At 43.8% G+C, this 7,831-nt stretch overlaps 1 non-coding gene across 1 annotated transcript; it reads left to right on the top strand.

Annotated features, from left to right (window-relative positions):
• Positions 1–3,521: 3,521 nt before the first annotated feature.
• On the top strand, positions 3,522–3,594 carry TRNAK-UUU (transfer RNA lysine (anticodon UUU)). The gene has a single exon. It is a non-coding gene; the product is annotated as a tRNA-Lys (tRNA).
• The last annotated feature ends 4,237 nt before the right edge of the window (positions 3,595–7,831 follow it).

The following is a 7,831-nucleotide window of genomic DNA, read 5'->3' on the forward strand; positions in this document are numbered from 1 at the left end:
ATTCCCCACAGTGCATCGGGTCCGTATACCTTTATTACAGTTGTTTACTGTTTGAAAACGGAAAGAGAGAGGTGAAAAGAAAGGGAGAAGACGGGGATGTTAGCCAGAAAAGCATCTGGATGTCTTCTACGCAGGTGCAGGAATAAGGGAAATGGAAACCTGAGTGAAGAGATGGGGCAACGCTGTCAAAGGCCTTCAAACAGCCCAGTCTGCCCCCCCCCCCCCCCCTCATAAGCACAAGCTTGCTTTCACAGCCTCGTGGGTCGATGGGGACCGTGTTCGAGTTTTCCATGCACCTAATCTAACCAATCAGCAGAAGCTCAAATCCCATTCGACTGTTTTCGAAAGACCCCGTGACGTTTTAGTGAAAAACGATGCAACGGGAATTCACCAGAATGATTCGGCTGAATTGATTGATCTTTCGTGTCCAAGGCATCCATTCTTGTAACATCATGTTGGGCAGGTGGATTTAATGGACATAATAATTTGTGTCGCAGGCGCACTTATACATCAATAAATAAATAAATAAATAAATAAATAAATAAATTAATTAACAATATGTAGTGACAACTGAATCAAATGTGTAATGCAAACATTTCGACTGCTATGCCAGGGGGCGCGGGATCAAATCCCTGCGGTGTCGGCCTTATTTTGACGGGGGCGAAATGCAAAGACGTCCGAGTGTACCATGTATTGGGGGCACGTTAATGTACCCCAGCTGGTCAAAATTAATCCCGGGTTCGTGCAGCCAGCCGAGGAAGCCGCTTCGAGACAAGGTCTCGGAACCTTGTCCGCGGCGGGTGCCCAGACCCACTAAAAAGACGCCGAACTCCAATCTTATTAATTTGAAGATAAACTTTACCCTCTCTCCCCTACGGCGTGCCTGATAATCATATTGTGGCCTTGACACATAAAACCACAGATTTCCTTTTTCGTATTTCTCCTGGTTCGTTCTCTACGGGAGGAAAGCAAGCATTTCCCGCAAGTGGACTGAAGTACTCTGCGCACTCTGGTAAAAGACGGACTTGCGAATAGGGGTTTTCTAACGAGCACTAATGAATTTGCACTAAAGCTGTAATCTAATGCATAAATGGGAAGAGAGACGTTGGAGGTCGCCTTAGGGAATCGTCTACTAGAGAGCTGCAGCGTGAACTTAATTCCTTCACAGTGGGACATCTCTGTCTGCTTGATGTTGTTTCCCACGTTCCTTCACCACACATGGCCAACACAAAGAGTGGAAGTCGTTCCTGTTAATATTTAACGTAGCATTTTGCATCACCTATTCTGCATGAGCGGCAGCAGCGTTTCCGGAAGTCCCTCGCTTTCACTCATTTAACATGCTATCGATTTTTTTTTTAACTAAAGGACCCTGTTTGCAGCATACACGGCGTTGCAGAGCGCGCTCTTCGAAACGAGCGCTAATTGCAGGAGCTCTCCGTTGTCACGAGGTCGCTTATTGAAAAACAGAGCTGCGCTAAAACCGCGCGGCTAGCAGGGCCACGCAACACGAAGGCAACACTGTGCAGCTGCACACCAGGAAATACGGTGTGTTTTGTTTAGCTCCACCGAATTTTTAAAAGGAGAAAAATATAAATCACGGTAACGTTATGTTTACAATTTCACTGTACGGATAGCCAGCCCCTAGATACAGAGCAATTTACGCTATTACGTGCATAATTAGCGAAGTTGCGGTAATTAACTTTCTAATTGTCAACAAAAGGTGGCTACAGCAAATGAGTACTTTGGGGCCTGTCCTCGACACTACCTATCCCAACGATTCAATTTTGAATAGCGCATTTCATGTGGGAGCTGCGTGAACAATTCCCCTTGGCAGGCTCCTGAAACCTAAACTAGCTGGAAAAGTGCATCTGTGTCGTCTATGTCGCCTCCCCCCCCCGTCTTTTGTGACGTCTCCGAGGTCACCGCCGGTCCGGCCCCGCGAGCAGCTCGCGTTATCTCTTTGCTATCTGTGGCGTTGGCCTAGCGCTTCAATGCAGGCAAGTCGCCAAATTTACTTCGTTATTCTTTGGGCCCTTGAAACGGCATTCGTCGGTGGAAGAGGGCACATGGCGCCCAAGGGAATGACGAAGTAAATTTGGCGACTTGCCTGCATTGAAGCGCTAGGCCAACGCCACAGATAGCAAAGAGATAACGCGAGCTGCTCGCGGGGCCGGACCGGCGGTGACCTCGATGTGACGAAAGGTTGGGGGGCGGTGACATCGCCGACACAGACGCTTTTTTCCAGCCAGTTTTGGTTTCAAGGAGCCTGCGAAGGGTAACTAATTGGTCGCGTAGCTCCCACATGAAATCCGCTATTCAAAATTTGATCGTTGGGATAAGTAGCGTCCAGGACAGGCCCCAAAGTACTCATTTGCTCTAGCCACCTATTGTTTATAATTGGAAAGTTAATTACCGCAACTTCGCTAATTATGCACGTGATAGCGTAAATTGCTCTGTATCTGGAGGCTGCCTATGCGTACACTCAAATCGTAAACATAACGTTACCGCGATTTACATTTTTCTAATTTTAAAGATTTGGCGCAGCTAAAAAAAAAAAAACACACCCCGCATTTTGCGTAAGCGACGAGCCAAAGCCGAGGGCGGATGCGGTGATGGGCACGAAGAAGAACAAGCCGAAGCGGTTGCCTTCGTCGACTACCGTTGCGGGCTGGCGGCTGCCGGCAGGCGTGAAGCCTGCGGCAGCCCCTCGTAAAACTTAAACGGGGAACCAACATATAGGAGTGATCTTACAGAATGGTGCCCATGTAACGTTATGCGACGGTGGCGCTCTTCAGTGCACGGCTACAGCCTCCCCAAACGGCCGCAGTCATTAAGACCAATTGTTCCTTAAAAAAATATGCCTTAAAATCCAAGGCACACGTTTTACAACGAAGCTGTCTATATCTAGGATCTCCACATTTTTTCGCGTTCATCAAGTCGACAGAAAACCTAGTGGGTCGATCCCGGCGGCAGAGGATAGGGCAAGGAGCCAAATGCATCGATTGAACCTTGGCTAAAAAAACATTTCTTAAGTAAGAACGGAATCATTTGGCTGTACAAAGCGACCACAAAAGCATTATAGGAGTAATTTCAAAGTAATAAATAAAATTAAGGTTTTGTAAACTGTATTGAAACGCGTGTTTGTGTCATGTATCACTTTTAAGAGCAATTTGCGTAATGGGCGCACATCATGGAATCTGTGTTTGATAAGTTGCACTAAATTAGGTGCCGCGTATCTACAACTTCGCTGACCACCCGCCTTCGCAGGATTCGATTGGCGACGGTTTTTTTTTTAATCAAGAAAATCGTTCTACAGCAACCTGTTCTTCTCTCAATGGCGGACATTGTTGCCTCGCAAATGCGAATGCATTTGTGACTTCTGACTTCTAGTCATCACGACATATGTTTAAATGGAGCGCTGCGCTTTTGACAGCTGTTCACTACTCCTTGGATAAATAGTTCAATGCAATAAAAAGTTTAAATATGTACTTCTCTGTATACAAGAAGCGAACTAGCAGTTCGCCCGGATAGCTCAGTCGGTAGAGCGTTAGGCTTTTAACCTAACGGTCCGGGGTTCGAGCCCCCGTTCGGGCGATTTTCTTTTATCTTTTTTTTTTACATCGCGGTTTGTGAGCAATAATTGAAATTGTGTGAATTAACGTCTTGAATCAGCACTCTGGGTTGGAACGAACGACGCGGTGTAGAGCTCTGGATTAATTTAGACCAATTGGGATTCTTTAACATGAACCCAAAGTACGGGGCATGAGCGTTTTCTTTCTTTTTTTTTAGTGAAGCGCTTAGCTAAATGCTTCAGAAATAACGGCGACGCGTACAAATGTGTTTACGTTAATCTTATGCAACATGTTTATTCAACGCAATAGTCACAAATTTATTGTCATCCAACTTTTACGTTTGTGCCCTACATCGGTGGCAAACTATTACGATATATTTTAATACAAACTCCAAATAAGACATATAAACCGTGCGACAGGTGTGTATACAGTGATGTCACAATTACCAAGACGACGCACGATGCTTATCGAGTGATGAATGGTGAGGAGAGGTGTACGCATAAAAAATACGACACCTATCAAGCAACATTTAGAGATTTTTGACCACTTGTGTCACAGTGTGACATATCCATTCTGAAGGACTGGCCAAGAGCGGACTCACACTCAATGGCACATACTGAGTGGCTAAATCAGAGGAGATAAAGTAAATCAACAAAGCCATTAAACATGAGGCGCCATCCCATTAACGCATGCATCGATGTGCTTTAGAGATGCCCGTTGAACGGCGTTATATATTATCTTTTATATAGGGGGTTAGTTTCTTTCTTACGTAGAATATAGGTGCACATATTTTCTCATTATGCAAGTGTCACATCAGCCCGTTCGTAGTCACTTTTATTTGGTGCACATATAACCACTGTATAAATATCCGCAAATATATCCACCGATATAGCGACCGACCCAGTTGAACCCAGCACCACGAAAACTCGGGCACTCAGCCAGGCAGCCATGCTAACCCGGCAAAATAGGCAAGGATAGTTTGGCTTTAGGAAAAGGTTGTAGTTTGTGTTAATGACCAAAATGAAGTCATCTCAAAGCGGTCTGCTGTACTGCGTACTCTTTTGTACGTCTACAGACAGCCCGAATGCGCTCGAGTTTTTTTTTTTTTTTTAAGGAGACGAAGACTGGATAATGCCATTGTTTGCCCTATGACCATGATAGCGTATTTAACTTTAGTGGCTAAGTCGCATGCATGCCGAACCTAGGCTAAAATTATGCTTCCTTGGAACATAAAAGTTGTTTAAACAACTTTTGATGAAGTAAGTCCTGAATGAAGGGTTTTACTGAAATATCAAACCAATAAATGCAAGGAGTGGCGACATTTCCATGTAAGACCATAGATGAGTGTTTTACTTCGCTCCCTAAACATGAAACTCGTTGACCTCTTTCATTAGTGAGCTGGAGGACGCAGTGACTTCAAATTCACTTTATTTTGTTTCTCTTTGTGCACATTGTTTTGTGATTTTGCAGAGCCTAGCACCAAATTTTGCACCGTATCATCAATTGCAGTAAATTCGAGCTGAAAAGCTAACGAAAGAGGTAAATAAACAGTAGATATTGCAGTGGAAACAACACTAGATACTTCACAGGGCGAAAATGGACCCCAGCCAAAAAAGTGTGAGGTAGTCGATGAAGGGTCAATATTTCTCAAGTACGGGCTGTACAGGCGGAAACTTGACTTCGGCAGTGCTTCATAAGAAGGCCATCTGTAGCATATTAATGTAAAATCTCACATCGGCAACTTTAAGTTTCGCAACAGCATTCAAACGCTGTGAGAGTGAGCAAAGAAATGAACGGTACGTGGTTGCATTATCTATATTGCTTGGAAAATTGCTGCCGTAATTCTGCGACAGGGTTTTGCGAAAAGCTCTTGTGAAATCGCCACGAGCGATGAAATCTCGTCCGGAAATCCTCGGCATATGATAATTAGACAAGAAATAAACAAAGGTACAAAACATGAGAACGATGGAGGCTTGCTTTCTCTGATAACATGAATTGGCAACGAACTCTATCTGCCTCTCATCGTCTTTTGGAGAAACAGAATCGATAATAGGCGCCTTTCTTTGAGCGTTTGGGGCTGTGCAACTAATGAAAGATTCTTTGTAAGAAACAAAGCAACTTTCTCAATGAAGTTTGTGCTTTAATGTAAAAGCGTGTACCAGCGAACGCTAGCTTCAATGCTCGAATTCAGCAGCAAGTATTGCTTTTATTACGTCCAATAGAATTTGTAAGCTGCATATACGCAGCCACTGCACCGAATTGCTTGATCACCGTCTGCCTCGATCACGTAGACGCTACGAATGAGGTGTTGAGTTATACATTTGTATGCCCAAGATTTGTACACATATTTCTATGCACATGGATATTGCGAGAATGTTGCAGCCGCGGGAATATTTAGTGTACGAAGAACTGTGCATACGCGGGCTTGACACAAAGCACTGCGCCTTCAATTGAAAAAAAAAAAAAGAAAGACGTGCCTTATTGCTTCCATTAGAGTTATATGCTTCACCTTTACGGTCCCGCAGCTTTCGATGGTCCATTGCCGTTAGCTCCTCCGTTTCCGAGCGTGTCGTTGCAAATGTTAGGTGCAGGAGTGTACACTGTTGCTATTCTTTCGATTCCTTCCAATGACAGCGAATACAATGTGTCCCGCCGAGTTCGATAAGGCGGCGGCGAGCAATCACCTCGCGAGCGAGTGCGTAAATACAGCAGTGGCCACAAACTGTTGCAGGCACCCCATCGTTGTCTACTCGGGCTGCACGTGTCTCCGTGCGTCCCATTAATGTTTCAAGTCGCTCATTCGACCATTTACAAGATAATTAATAAATGCTGCCTGTAAAGGTTCGAGACAGAGAAACGTAAATTTTATTTGTGTTCAGACGAACTGCTCTAACGTGGAAAATACTTGATCAATAAATATTTGCCGTGGATGATTCTTATAGGCATCGGCCATTCGCGATAGTAAACATATCATCGCCTGGGCTAATCACGAACCAATTTGTAGAATTATAATATAATGCGAATCCGCCCCCTGATGACCTGGGCCCGTATTCACAAGAAAGGTTATCGCGCTACGATAAGACGAAATTACAGCCAGTCGCAATGCTGGGCACATAAGTAGGGAATGCGACCGGCCAATGGGAAACATAAAGATCCCAGTTTCGGGCGCATGATAAAATTGGAATTAAGGTAAATGTCAACTATGGTGGGAACTTGACTGTAAGCTGAGTTGATGCAACGCTGCTCCCACAAAGGGGTGCTTCGCGACTGGAAGAATGCCGCATAAGATTCTAGGATTTATAATATGAAAGTAGTAGTAGTATTAGTAGTAGTAGCAGTAGTAGTAGTAGTAGTAGTAGTAGTAGTAGTAGTAGTAGTAGTAGTAGTAGTAGTAGTAGTAGTAGTAGTAGTAGTAGTAAATATTAATAATAATAATGGATCAGAAGACATTTATTTACAAAGTACAGCTTCTACCATGTTTTTGTCATGTGTCTTAAATATGCGCGGCAGCTTCCACTTCCTTTCATGCACAGAACGTAATTATAAACTTTGTACTATAGTATGCCTCAATTCAAGCAATAGGTTGACATGAACAAGATTTATTTGGACTACCAGGCTTGACACTATTACAACCGTGAGACTGAGGCTTGATAGCAAGTTTTCGGATTTATTAAATTTCCTTTCGGGCTATTTAAATTCGTAATTTTAATTTTCAGATTGAATTTAACAACATCATACGCGCACTCGAACGGTTGCTTTCCCGTCACCATATTTATTATTTATATCAGAGGGATTGAATAAAGGGCCACATTATGCTTAGCAACAGGGTGCAAAGAGTAATACGGCATTGCGGTCTCAAGTAATCAAGTGCAAGTATAGTCTCGTATTCTATTTCTTTTTCAAACTATTACGACAGTATGCGCGAGTTACGAATGGAAAGTGTGCTAAAAAATGAAATTTATCAGGACGACTAACATTTAGAGTAAACATATATAATCCAGGCAAACAGCACATATCAATTGTCGCTAAAATTTACCAGCACTGCAAAGGTTTTGAAGAACCGCCACTACAACTGTGCAACAATGACAATATCTCTTGAACGTACACCGTCGCGAAACTCCGAAGCAACTAGAAAACTGCGTCCAAGAGTTTGCGAAATGGCACAGCTATCCAAGTCGCACAGACGTGCACGTAAACTGAGCGTAGTTGATGGAGCCTGAAATTTCGTTTCGTCAGACCCGTTCGATAGTTTTTCCTCA

This window comes from Dermacentor variabilis, chromosome 1, assembly GCF_050947875.1.
Source record: "Dermacentor variabilis isolate Ectoservices chromosome 1, ASM5094787v1, whole genome shotgun sequence".
Lineage (NCBI taxonomy): Eukaryota > Metazoa > Arthropoda > Arachnida > Ixodida > Ixodidae > Dermacentor > Dermacentor variabilis.